The sequence below is a fragment of the Atractosteus spatula genome (assembly GCF_055471065.1).
Source record: "Atractosteus spatula isolate fAtrSpa1 chromosome 10 unlocalized genomic scaffold, fAtrSpa1.hap1 SUPER_10_unloc_14, whole genome shotgun sequence".
Taxonomy (NCBI): domain Eukaryota; kingdom Metazoa; phylum Chordata; class Actinopteri; order Semionotiformes; family Lepisosteidae; genus Atractosteus; species Atractosteus spatula.
The window spans coordinates 240,335-254,554 of record NW_028296617.1 but is presented as its reverse complement, the minus strand read 5'-3'; the positions used below and the strand labels follow the sequence as shown (position 1 = coordinate 254,554).

General features: G+C 41.1%; 1 non-coding gene across 1 annotated transcript; it reads left to right on the top strand.

Annotated features, from left to right (window-relative positions):
* The first annotated feature begins 10,234 nt into the window (after positions 1-10,234).
* Positions 10,235-10,347, top strand: trnal-caa (transfer RNA leucine (anticodon CAA)). The gene is made up of 2 exons: positions 10,235-10,272; positions 10,302-10,347. It is a non-coding gene; the product is annotated as a tRNA-Leu (tRNA).
* The last annotated feature ends 3,873 nt before the right edge of the window (positions 10,348-14,220 follow it).

Sequence of the window (14,220 nt, the reverse complement as noted above, 5' to 3'; positions counted from 1 at the left end):
GAGGTAAAGGACGGGGTGCTGCGCCGGGGGTGGCAGGTACCCTCCAGTGGCAAGATACGGTGGCAGCAGGTGGTGCCACAGTCGCTCCGCGCGGCTGTGCTCAGAGTGGTGCATGGCCAGCCGGGCGTGGGGCATTTCGGCTGTAAAAAAACCCTGCAGCGTCTCCGAGGCCATTTTTATTGGGGTCTTTGCCACCGGGACGTGGAGCGGTATTGCCGAACATGTGCAGTGTGCGTGGCGCAGAAAGGTCCCCTCGAGTGCTCTCGGGCCCCCCTCCAACAACACCAGGTGGGGGCTCCTATGGAGCGGGTGGGGGTAGATGTTTTGGACCCGTTTCCGCGCACCGAGGCCAGAAACCACTATATCCTGGTAGCAATGGACTATTTCACGAAGTGGCCGGAGGCCTATGCCCTCCCGGACCAGAGTGCCCCCACGGTGGCCAATGCACTACTGGAGGGGATGTTTGCCAGGCTGGGGGTGCCGGAGGAGTTACACAGTGACCAGGGGCATAACTTCAAGTCCCAGGTCTTCGCCAGAGTGTGCCAGCGCCTGGGGATCTCTATGACTCAGACCACCCCGCTGCATCCCCAGAGCGACGGGACTGTGGAGCGGTTTAATCGGATGCTCCCCACCCAGCTGGCCTCCCTGGTGTCCTGTCACCAACGGGACTGGGACCGCCACCTCCCCCTCGAGCTCTGGGCTTATCGGACCGCAGTCCAGGAATCTACCGGGTGTACCCTGGCCTCACTCATGCTGGGCCGGGAAATGCAAACCCTGGTGGACCTGGTCTTCGGCCTGCCGCCCGGAGACGAGTCGGCACCACCAGCTGGACCGGACTACGAATAGGACCTGTAGCAGTGGATGTGGCGGGTGCACAGCTTTACCCGGACCCATCTGACTCAGGCGGGAGTCTGGCAGAAGCGGTACTACGACCTGCGCTGCAGGGGGCCTGCCTTCCTGCCCTGGGACTTGGTCTGGGTGTACAGCCCGCACCGCCGCAAAGGCCTCAGCCCTAAGCTGGCGCCTTTGTGGGAGGGGGCCGCTGAGGTCCTCGGGGTGGTAGGCAAGGTCTGCCACCGGGGGAGAGTGGTGGTTCTGCACCGAGACTGCCTGGCCCCCTATTGGGACCGGGAGAAGGAGCCCCGCGGGGAGGCTCCGAAGGAGCAGCCAGGGCCAGAGCCGGCCTACAGTGGGGTGAACGTGGGCCGCCGGCCACCACCGCTTCGTAACAGCTGCTCACGCAGAGTTCCACAGCCTTTAGCCTAGTATGAGTAGAGCCTGAGGGGGTGTTCGATGTCGGCGGGACGCCAGACGCTTCAGGTGGGGACAGTGTAACCCCCCTGGCCCGGTGGTGAGGAGGAAGCGCACCTAGGCACTCATGGTACCGCGGAGCAGGCTGGGAGTTGTAGCCGGGGAGAGTCTGAGGGTCAGCTCGATGACCAGCAACTGACCCTGCATATGTAAATAGTGTTATAGTAGTTTTAGTGTCCTGTGTAGCCTTATAAGTGTATAGCCTGTTGTTAAGTAATTACCACCGAGATGTGAATGTGTTCCATCAGTCTCCTCATGTGTGTGTATGTCCTGTGTTTGGTTTTGTGTGGCTTCGATAAAAGAATAAAGCTGTCGCTTGGTTTACTATCACGTCGCCACTTGTCCTTTCCTGAGGGAACCTGAAAACAGTACAGTATTATAGCATGAACCCCTGACGATTTTCTTGATACGTTTTATGTGCTCTTTTGTATTGTATGTATTTTTGTTGTTCAAATAAAAAGTAAAAAACACAACTTTCCGGATGCGGCTGCTGTAAAAATAAAATGACATCAAGGGTGCTGTACGCAGAGGTCTGAAACCTGCTCTACAGAAGAACTGTATCCAGAGGTGTTAAAGAAGTCGAGATCTCGCCATGAGAGGGGAAGCATCTCAGAAAAGCAGGTGCAGTCGGTTCCACGGTCATAACGCCACTAAGTCGGGCGACAAGAGCAAAACCCACCCGGCTTCCTCCGGGCAAGTAATGAGCAATAATATTTCAAAATTACAGTTCGGATTTATTGGAAAACTTCACAAGAATTATTAGGTTAGGACTGTAAAATTGTTTTTTAATATCTTGGTATATTTACCTTCATTTTAATATAGATATGACCATAAATGATGTTAAGCATATTGAACTTTTGTCGTACTTTTTAAAACATTTTAGCTGAGGACACACGGCGACTATTATACCTTGTGATACATGCAAGACATCTGTAAACGAAGATGTAATTACAATAAAATTGGCAATTAACAGAAAACCACAATTTGTATAATATTATTCCTCGATATGAATGATCAATTGAAGGATTTGAAGAAACTATCAAAGAAACAGCAGCAATAGCAGATGATTTTGGTTTCGAACCCATCTTTACACTTCAATAATCCATTTGTCCTCGAAAAAAGAAAAGACAGGCATATTTTGAGTCTCATAATTATCCTCTTCTCGATCCAAAAGAAACGTTGATTACTTCTGTACTTTTTTGGATTTTCTTACGAAGATCTAACGAAGTATTGCCAGGATCTATATTTAGCGTTCGGTAGCGATAACACTGCTGATATTGATTGAGTAAAAATCTATGATGTATTGACAGCTTTATCTGAAGCAAGAAATCCTCGAACGCCGCTTATGAAGTGTTGGGATTCATACCAAGAAATGCCTTTTGTTTTCCCACCCAAAATGCTACTATTACATTACACATTATGCAAACATTACCAGTTTTAGTAGCTTCTGGGCGTGATTTTCCAAAACTGAAACTAATTACAAATTATTTAAGATGAACCATGTCCAAAAATTGTAAATCAGGATTAATATAATACCAAATGAAATTACTACAGAAGAAAATGTTTAACTGAAATATGAATAAGACTATGCAAGCCTACAAAATAGAGCAATTCAATATTTATAACTTATTTTTTTTATTTTTTGAGAAATGGGCTCACACACCGGAAGACACTAACGTTTCTCTTCGTTAGAGTATGTGAATAACAGTTTAACCCCAAATGTCTGTAATTGTGGTTCTGTTAAAATTCAAAAAAGCATCTATCAATAGTAAGAAATTATTAAGAAAGGAAGAAATTGTGTTATTTCATAAACTGTAAGACTATCCTTTGCTTTGTCTTTTAACGCAAGCGTTCAGGATCCAAGCCCATGTTCGGACGGTTGTGTTTCTCTTGTAATCATCAAATGGCATTGTTTTGTCCGTCAGTTCTTTCTCGAGTTGTACCATGGATATTTTATACCATCAATACTTTTCATGCTCTTTTGCATTTTCCTTCACATACGGAAAAAAACTCAAGGCGTTCTTGTCACTGTGCTACACAGTACAGGACACGCAGTGAGGAATTCGTGCAGCTTTCAGCTCAGTGCGGAATCCAGGGGGAGGACTCGCTCGGTGAATGATCTCTCAGGAAATCCCGGGTGAGATTCAACATCCCGGGTGAGGTTTTTCTGCAACAGCCACGACAAGTGTGAAGACGTTCTCTAAATTTCCAGAAAGTGACTTTAAATTAGTTCACATTCTTTGGTAGTTAACAGAACTAAATGCTTTGGAGGTACATTTAAAACTGCAGAGAGCACTGTAGCACTTCAAGTTTAATTGTGTAAACCTGGCTCTCTATGAACACGAGCAAAGAGTACCTCATACATGCAAAGCATGCACTCTACCACTGAGCTACATCCCCAACATAGAAGGTTGTGGAAGTGACTTAGAGATGTGCAGATGCTCACAGAACACAATCCATCTTTTGCATCTTTTAAGTGCTCTTGATTAAACTATGCATAGAAAAACAGCAGTACTGATGATTTTCATGGACTGATGCACACTTGTTCTGTACAACTCCAGTGATAAAACCTTGTCTGTAAATATTGTAGAACGTAAAAGGGTGAAACAACGCTCCAACCACAGGAATGGTAACAGAAAGGATCATTTTCTTATTTAATACGTCCTTTTGAGATGCCTTGTCAATGCATCTCAATATTAGAATATTAGAATTCCTGTCTTCTTGATGGATTCAGACTCCTTCTCAGAAGTCCTTGCTTACCAAATAACTTTACAGCTAAGGAAGAGTAGCTCGGAAAATACCCAACTCAACAAGCAAGCGCATTGGTTGCTCTTGCTCTGAATGCAAGGAGCTGTTTTTTTTTTCGCATTAATCATTATTAACCAGAAACAGCTGCACAACTGGTCGCATTTGTGATTATGTCACTTCTCTGCTTCAGCAAGGTCAATAAAAGACTCTAAAAGTAGTAGAGAAAAACCGAATTAAAATCATATTAGCAATTCTGAGCGATATCTGCATACAGATGCAGCCATTCAAAATGCGTGAGGTATTTCGCGGCATACCCCGGTGGGCGTGTCACAGTATCACGCGGTATGACGCAGTTAACGTGGTGTCACGTGGTTAACTATCCGCCGTCGCCTTGTAAAACCGCCAGGGGGAGCTTAACCTCTCATGTACAGCATTTGAGCCTTTAATTTTGAACTGTGTATTACAGCATGTTAATCATCAGTCATTAAAATGTTGGTATATTTTATGAAAGCAAGATTGCTCAGTTGGACAAAAGTACACAACCTACCTTTATCAGAAATATTTATGCATCAAAGCCTTTACTGAAGATATTACTAATAGTATTAATAATGGATGACTTTAGACAAGCTGTATACTCAAAGTATAATTTCTTTAGCACATTTGTACAAGCACTTGGAATCTGTCCAAGCCACACTTTGTCAGGCATTTTGTTTTACTTCAACGGGCATAAAAACTTCCTTGCTTTTAACAGGGCGTTTCATAATTTCTAACTACGAAAATGATTTAAAATGCGACACTTATCATTCAACTAGAGCTTAAAGTATCACAAGGATCCTCAAGAGCACAGCAAAGAGTGTATTAAAAGACACTTGTATTTATCAACGCTTTCTTTTCCGTATACCAGATTTTATGGAACCACTTCAGAGGGGTGTCAGCCAGTCAGATTCCAGGAATCGGCACTTTAAAGGAAAAATACACACCGGTATTCCATTTCTCCCTAACGATTTTAAGCATCGAAGTATTTAACTAGCATGTGAAATAGCGTGTGAAAAAGTGGTAGTTTTAAGCTTTTCTGCTAATATAATATGGAATCGCGTATCTAAAGAATTTAATAACGGTATTCGTGTGCTGCGACAGGGCTGTTTCGCCTGCCTGTTCACGTGAGCTGTCTTGTAGCCGACTGGTCTAGATGCGTGACTACCAGCTGGCAGGTTGTGTGTTCAAATCCAGCTGGTGCTGGACTTTTCTTTTAACAAACATTTCTTCGAAAAAATAGAATAGCAATATTATGGACAATCAATTGACTTTTATATTTCAAAATATCGCAACATGATCGATATTTGCGATATTTTGAACATATCTTCCCTTCTGACAGCGGTGCCTGCTTCTATTGTGTGTGTGTGTGCAACAGAGTAAATTTTTATAGAGAAATGGAGGCTGGACAGTATGCGTTACAATATAAACATTTATATTGATTTAAATCGTGTTCTGATTTAAATCGCAAACACGTGTTTAATTATATGTGTTTTTTAATCATAATCAGGCTAATGCAACATAAGTTGATACAGTATCTTTGTCTTCTAAGTATCTTAATAAACTTTCAGCATAGCTTTCTACCCGTCAAGATTTATATTTCTTGGGATTTTGGGATCAAACGTGGAAAGATTAGATTATAATCGTTTTTATTTGTCAAATACGTGATTGTATTTCTGAATGTTATGTGACACCTACAGTAGTTCACTGCTTTAAATACATCGAATTAAGAAAGTTATGTGTAGCACTTTAGATCTTTTTTCTGAACCAGGGAAAATCTGATCATGTTTCTCTATAACAATAATAAAAAAAACTTTATTTTACATATCGCCTTTAAAAGTGGCATCTCAAAGCAATACAGTAGATCGAAAAACAGTTAAAAGGGACCAAATTAAATACCAGACAATCGCAAAGGCATTTTCAATAAAATTATTTTATTCATTCAGCAGTTTGTGAGAGGAACATCCAGCAGGGAGAGACACACACACCGGTTTTCATTGACAAAATTGTTTTTTTTCAATTCCTCTTGTCTAACAGGAATGTTTTGTTTGTGGACAGACTGTTAGACCGCCTCCTCCTACGAAGCATTAATCGCGTATCTAAGGAAAATTGCAGTATACCTTTGTTCATGCACATCATTATACAGTACAGTATCTCAATTTGTATTTCGATCAAAAAAATCGTTTGCCCAGCCACTACTGTTGTTTTTATCCTGTAAAGCGTTTCCTTTTTCTGCGTTTTCCATTTCCTTTTTCTGATCACTCGCTTTCTGGATACACATCTCACCTGTCCTGTTCTTTGTTTTCCTGGTTTGCTGATTATGCCTGCTGCGGTCCACTCCTACCCTCACACCTAAAGAATACTATTTTAAATTTCTTGGCGCAGTTCATTAACCCTTGTATGTGCTGTCCGCGCCCAAATTGCAATTGAAAAAAAAGTAAAAAACCGCGCTTAAAATGCAATTTAGAGCTTAATAAGATACACTCCACAGGCAAAATTAAAGACAAAATTAAAGACGATTAAAATCTGTAATCTTTCCACTTGTACTGTGAGTCATCGGACAGTTTCTGCTTTGTGTAAGGATGGTGAGAAAGCTGTGTTCAATGTATTTAAGGGACTCAAAAGTAAAAGAAGATGCTTCATATTGCTTGACTAATTTTAAAAACCAAGTTATAAATGCAGACGCTCCCTCGGTGCCGCGCCGGGTGTAAATATCAAAGTATACATTCCCAACAAGAATTGTACCCATCTGTCATGCAAATAAAACACCTTGAATTGAATTGAGGGAGAGATGGGGGTAGTGGGACAGAGATACTGTAGACAGACTCAAGGCAAATAAGATACTTATGGGTACGCAGGCATTCACGACAGCAACATACGAAACGTTTGCACGTACTGTATAGTTAAGTTATTACTTGGTTTTCAAAGTGCAACGAAATACAATATTGTTGTTGCTGCTGTTCTGGTTGTTTTTATCCCGTAAAGCGTTTTGAGAAGCCACCTTTAAAGGCGATATATACTGTAAAACCACTGATTCTTATGGAATGTGTTCCGCAGGAGATTCAAATTTTTATTTATTTATTTTTTAATCGCGTATCTTAGGAAATCTCAGTATAACTTTGTTCATGAACAGTGGCATGTTACATTATCATTCGTTTTTTTAACAAGGCTCGCCAGCTAATGTGAATCGAAACCTGTCTTGCTAGCTTTTAAAGTCGTGCATGTGTAAACTGTACACTCTAGTAAGAGGGCATGCAAGTTACTCTGCCCCTTTCAGCTGCAGGGAGTCCCTCTGCTGCAACACACAGCAGACAGAACGGGAGACTATTGCCTTTCATATCTGACACCAGTGAAGTAAAAGGGGTGTCTAAAGGGGTGATTTCAGACCACATTTTAGTTACTTTATTTTGTTTACTTTAAACATTTCTGTAATTTACAGTAGATGTCACAATAGAAGCCCGAAGCCTATTATACTCAGTCTAGCCTTGGATCCTCTGAGTCCCTTGACTCAGTTATTGCATATTAATTTCTTGAGATACGCGATTCCATATTATATTCCCTTTTAATCAAATTCTAAAAGTATGCTTGTTGACTCCGGTATCGCGTTAGTTAAAGACTTCGATGCTTAAAATGTTTAGGGAGAAATGGAATACTGGTGTGTATGTTTTCTTTAAAGTACCGAGACCAGCCATATACTGTATGTTTAAGTTCCAAAATTAATATCGTTTATGGACTTCACACGCGTTGCAGTATGCTCCTATTCTTTTTATGCTCAGGCACTAAGATCTCCCTTCTGCTTTGTGTAAGGATGGTATCAAGAGCAATCTTAAGTGGTGAGAAAGCTGTGTTCAATGTATTTAAGGGACTTAAAAGTAAAAGAAGATGCTTCATATTGCTTGACTAATTTTAAAAACCAAGTTATAAATGCAGACGCTCCCTCGGTGCGCTGCTCTGGTGCGCCGGCTCTTACACAGTGCCTGTCTGCCGTAAGCGTTACAATATACATACCCAACACTGCTTGTACCCATCTGTCATGCAAATAAAACACCTTGAATTGAATTGAATTGAGGGGAGAGGGGGGGAATACTAAAGCCAATACTGGCTCAATACCCTCAATGGGCTTTGACGTGCTAATGCGTTGGTTTAACAGTCCGGGTGTGGCAGGCTTCCAATGTCAACTCGACTCGATTGGAAGACAATGAACGTATTTTAGCCCTAAATGAATTAATAGCAAACATGGTTTACATAAAATACATTTTTCCAAGAAAGTTTATAATAATACGATCTATAGTTGAAATCTGACCCTACTTTAAAAATAAAGGAAAAGCATTTTCAGAGAGCAATCATGCTGTGTTTATGTAGAAAAAGCGATTAGGTTTATGAGCAATCTAATTACCTATTCGCTTAAAACGCTATTAAAAATTTACTCTGTTGCACACACACACACAATAGAAGCAGGCACCGCTGTCAAAAGGGAAGGTATGTTCAAAATATCGCAAATATCGATCATGTTGCGATATTTTGAAATATAAAAGTCAATTGATTGTCCATAATATCGCTATTCTATTTTTTCGAAGAAATGTTTGTTAAAAGGGAAGCCCGGCACCAGCTGGATTCGAACACACAACCTATCAGCTAGTAGTCACGCACCTAGACCAGTCGGCTACAAGACAGCTCACATGAACAGGCAGGCGAAACAGCCCTACACAGCCCTGTCGCAGCACACGAATACCGTTATTAAATTCTTTAGATACGCGATTCCATATTATATTCCCTTTTAATCAAATTCTAAAAGTATGCTTGTTGACTCCGGTATCGCGTTAGTTAAAGACTTCGAAGCTTAAAATGTTTAGGGAGAAATGGAATACTGGTGTGTATTTTTTTCTTTAAAGTACCAAGACCAGCTATACACTGTATGTTTATGTTCCAAAATTAATATCGTGTATGGCCTTCACACGCGTTACAGTATGCTCCTATTCTTTTTATGCTCAGCTACTAAGATTTCCCTTCAGTGGTAAAATTCAATACCTACAACGGGCACAGCAAAGACGTTTACTGTAAGTCTTTCTACGACAGACCAACGGACCACGAGTGCCCCTGTCGGTCAACCAATCACGTACTGCGGTGCCACGCGTCATCTTGCGTCATACTGAGCGACGTCACCTGCGGTACGTGTCTGTAACGCGCACTTTGAATGGCTGCATCTGTACAGGCAATCCAATAAGAACGTTGAAATGTTTGAATATCATCTCTCTATATATTGCGCTGCTTTTTACTTGGAGTAAAACTATTGGATTGGAGGAATACTAACCACTGGGTTAAAATGTATTGTTTTTATTTGGAGAAATCAATGAACTCTTGATTTTATATGTTTTAAAAGATGGTCATGTGCACAGAAAAAAGACAGTGCTGAGTATTTTTCTGGAGACGGAGCACTGATGACCTATCCGAGCCAATTGATAAAGCCCACCCAGAGGATACTCTAGCAGAACGTGGAAGAACGTTCACCATTGTAACCAAGGCAACCACAGGAACAACATCAAGAAGCACAATCAATTCCCCATTTAAATCTTTCGTGTAAGGTATGCTATGTGAAAGCATGAAGTAAATCCCCTGATCTCTTTTGAACATGGATAAGGTATTTCTGATGGAGCGCTATGAGCAAAGTTTTAATAAGCTACTCCTGCTGATGATTCAGCTTAAAGAAGTAAAAGCTTCACAAACAAAAGCAGCTCGCTACCACAGCCAATATTAAATGTACTTGGTGGCACATTACCATTTGCACTGGCTCAAAAGTGATCTCGGCAGACGTTGTTCCCTACGTAAAGCTGAAAGCGCCAAAGAGCATTTCCATTGAGAAAAAAAAAATCTGCCTTGATGTTAAACATAGAGAGCCTGCCTTATAGAAGTTCTCCCTCTAAACACCTTGTGCAGCCTCCCGACAGACTAACAAAAAGCGCCTTTTCACCAACTCAATTTATAATACGCCCCTCAAAACTCACAACCGAATAACAATCCATCCGTATATTTGATTTCCAAGATCCATTCAAGGCAACTTGGCTCTTCGCAAGCAAATAATTTCAGGGAAGAAACTCAGTTTAGTCAACTACTGGTGCATTCAGCACACAACTTGCTTTCGCTTGTCAGGGTGGCCGAGTGGTCTAAGGCGCCAGACTCAAGGATGTGTGTCTTTCCAGCTGGCTTGGGTGTTCTGGTCTCCAAATGGAGGCGTGGGTTCAAATCCCACTCCTGACCGCTTCTGTTTTTACCTCTCTTGAATTGTTCCAGTGCTAGCTGACAGTGAATGACTGAAATATAAAAGCAGCAGAAGAAAGCAAGCAACTCAGTGCAATTTGTGAGTATTCTGCACTGTTAAAATGCACAGGTTTTCATACTTTTTGGAATTCGTAGCTCAAGAAGTGACTCCTGTTTCATTTTCTATTCACCAACTCGATTTGCATTCCGCCCCTCACACCTCACAACAGAATAACAAACGGCTTCATGTGCCACAGCATTCCCCTGTAGATTCAGTTTGCACTATGAATTAGGCGACCCCGAATGAAATATTTTAGTGTTGGCTCAAATGTGAGGAATTTCATGAACCCTCAAAAAGGAACTTGCAGAAAATGCCAGCAATTCAAAGCGTGTAGGCAGCATGAACAGACCAATTCTGCAATTTCTGTTATCGCGGGCGTTGCTTTCTGAGTCGAGGCTCTGCTTTAAAAATGAGAAGTGCTGAACTCTAAACACGTTCTTGCCATTACTGCTACTCCTGCTGCTACTCCTTCGTCCTCGAAAAAAGAAAAGACAGGCATGTTTTGAGTCTCATAATGATCTTCTGGATCCACAAGAAACATGTAAATTTGATTGATTCCGCAGTATTTTGGATGTACTGTACTTATAACTTCCATCGAAGAGAGATTTCATCAGTTGCATGAAATTGAAACTTTCGACTTTTTGTCTGGTATGGAAAATATGTTAAAAAAATATAAACAATTTTCTAACGAACAACTCATGAAGTATTGCCAGGATCTATATTTAGCATTCGGTAGTGATAACACTGCTGATATTGATTGAGTACAAATCTATGATGTATTGACAGCTTCATCTGAAGCTGGAAGTCCTAGAACGCCATCTATGAAATTTTAGGATTCATACCAAGAAATGCCTTTTTTGTCCCACCCCAACTGCTGCTATTGCATTACACATTATGTGAACATTACCAGTTTTGGTAGCTTCTGGGCACGATTTTCCTAAACTGAAACTTATTACAAAATTCTTTAAGATGAACCATGTCCAAAAATTGTAAATCAGGACTAATTTTAATATTAAATGAAATTACTACAGAAGAAAAGGTTTAACTGAAATATGAATAAGACTATGCAAGCCTAAAAAATAGAAAAATTAAATTTATATAACTTATTTTTTTATTTTTTGAGAAATGGGCTCACACACCGGAAGACAATAACGTTTCTCTTCGTTAGAGTATGTGAATAACAGTTTAACCCCAAATGTTTGTAATTGTGATTCTGTTAAAATTATATAAATCGTAAGAAATTATTAAGAAAGTAAGAAATTGTTTTGTTTCACAAACTATAAGACAATGAAGAGAGTTTACTTCGCTTTTGTTCTTTTAACTTAAGAGTTCAGGGTCCAAATCCATCTGCGGACGGTTGTGTTTCTTGAATTTCTTGTAATCATCAAAAGTCGTTGTTTTGGGCTTCAGTTTTTTCTCGAGTTATACCATGGATATTTTATACAATCAATACTTTTCATACTCTTTTGCATTTTCCTTCACATACAGAAAAAGTTGAAGGTGTTCATGTCACTGTGCTGCACATTTATGCTGGACCACCTGTAACAGTACAGGACACACAGTGAGGAATTCGTGCAGCTTTCAGCTCAGTGCCGAGTCCAGAGGGAGGACTCGCTCGCTGAATGATCTCTCAGGAAATCCCGGGTGAGATTCAAAAGGTAAACCTGGCTCTCTATGAACACGAGCAAAGAGTTCTCACTCAACAGAAGATTGCGATGTGAGTACAGTAATATAAAACACCTGAAGATGCCAGGGATTGAACCCCGGACCTGTGGAGCAGTAAGTGACTTGTAGCGCTGACATAAGAGATACTTACATAAAGTGCTTTTACTGACCACATTACAAATCACAGGAAGTAAGGTCTTAAAACATTGGGCAGTAGTGGGATTTAAACCCACGCCCCTGAGAGAGTGGAGCCTAAAATCCAGCATATTAGACCATTCAGCCACACTACCTCTGGCCCCTTCTCCTTTCCTCTCGTTGCTGAGTATAGGTGCCTTCATGCAATTGAGCCAGGTTTGAATCCCAGCCAATGTATCTCCAAATCTTTTCAAATGAATCTGTGATCTTGTAGCACATCCTCTGAAACCAGCAATCGAAATTGGAAACGTCTTCTTCAACACTGAAAAGCTCAATTAGGAAGAAGCAGTTGTACACAGGACAGCAGTACCGTATGTGTTCTTGATTGATTCAGACTCGTTCTCAGTGGTTCTTGCTCACCAAATAACTTAAAAGCTGAGGAAGAACGCTACGAAAAATACTAATCAAAATACAAAATAATAATCATTATTAACCAGAAACAGCAGAAACACTGGTCACATTTGTGATTATGTCGCTTCTCTGCTTCAGCAAGGTCAATAAAGGACTCTCTGAAAGTAGTTAAACACTAAAGAACTGCAAAACTGAATTCAAAATCATATTAGGAATTCTGAGTGATGCCTGCTGACATGCAATCCAATACGGATGTTGTCTTTAAATAAGAATTCTCTATGTTTCCCTGCCTTTTCCCTGGAGTGAAACCATTGGATTGAAGGAATTCTTATCACAGGTTTACAAGGTGCCGTTGATATTTGGATAAATCTATGAACTCGTGATTTTTATATACTTTAAATATCGGCCATATGCACAGAATAAAATGACAGTACTAATGATTTTTCCTGAGACGAAGCACAGCTTATCTTTCCAAGACAGCTGATAAAGGCAAGCCAGTGGATACTCTAGCAGAACATGGAAAAACGTTCAGCTTTGTAACCAACAAATTCCCCATTTAGATCTGACATGTGAGGTATGCTTTGTGATTGCTTGAAGTGAAACCCACAATCTCTTTGGAACTTAGACAAGTTATTTCTGATGGAGCGCTATGCGGAAAGACTTAATCAGCTCTACCCCTGAGGATGACTCGACTTGAAAATGCAGAACATTAACGTTTCACAGATAAAAGGAGCACAACCGACATTAAAATTGAGGGCGCACTGTGATTTGCACTGACTCAAAAGTGATCTTGGTAGACAAACTTCCCTGCTGAAGGTGGAAACAAGAATTTGTGTTGAGAAGAAGAAACACTTTTTTCTCCCTGCTTTGATGTTAAGCTGATAAAGTAGCTTTTAACACATTGCTCCACTTGGTGGTTGTAACACAGAAACTCCTAGCAGCAGTGGAATTCAAACCCACACCTCCAATGAGACTGGAGCCTTAATCCAGCACCTTAGACCACTCAGCCACACTACCCACTATGCCCTGTCTCTTTGTCTCATTACTTTCCCGGAGGAAGCCGGGTGGCTTTTGCTCTTGTCCGACAGTGGCGTTATGACTATGGAACCGACTGCACCTGCTTTTTCTGAGATGCTTCCCCTCTCATGGTGAGATCTCGACTTCTTTAACACCTCTGGATACAGTTCTTCTGTGGATCGGTTATGTGGGAGACGGCACTTCGATACTAAGATCGAAAGTGATCTGAAACTACCCAACTTTCAATCTCTGAGGTAGTTGTCACTAAACTAGGACGTGATGTGCCGTGTGCCGTGTGCCATTACTTTTGTTGCGTTCAAGAGTATTCGTTGCGTGAGCTCCTCACTGCATGTCCTGTACTGTACTGTGATTTCATTTAGAGTACAGCGACTAGAACGCCTTGAATGTCTATCAGTATGTATATATAAAAACGCTAAAGAACATGTAAAGTGATTAACATTTCCTTGATATCGATTTTCTGATTATGTCTTGGCTTCATTTAATGAATTTCCTTAGTGACAGATAATTTCTTTCCGGTATTTTTTTCTGGTGCTGTTATTGATCGCATACGAAACATTATTCTC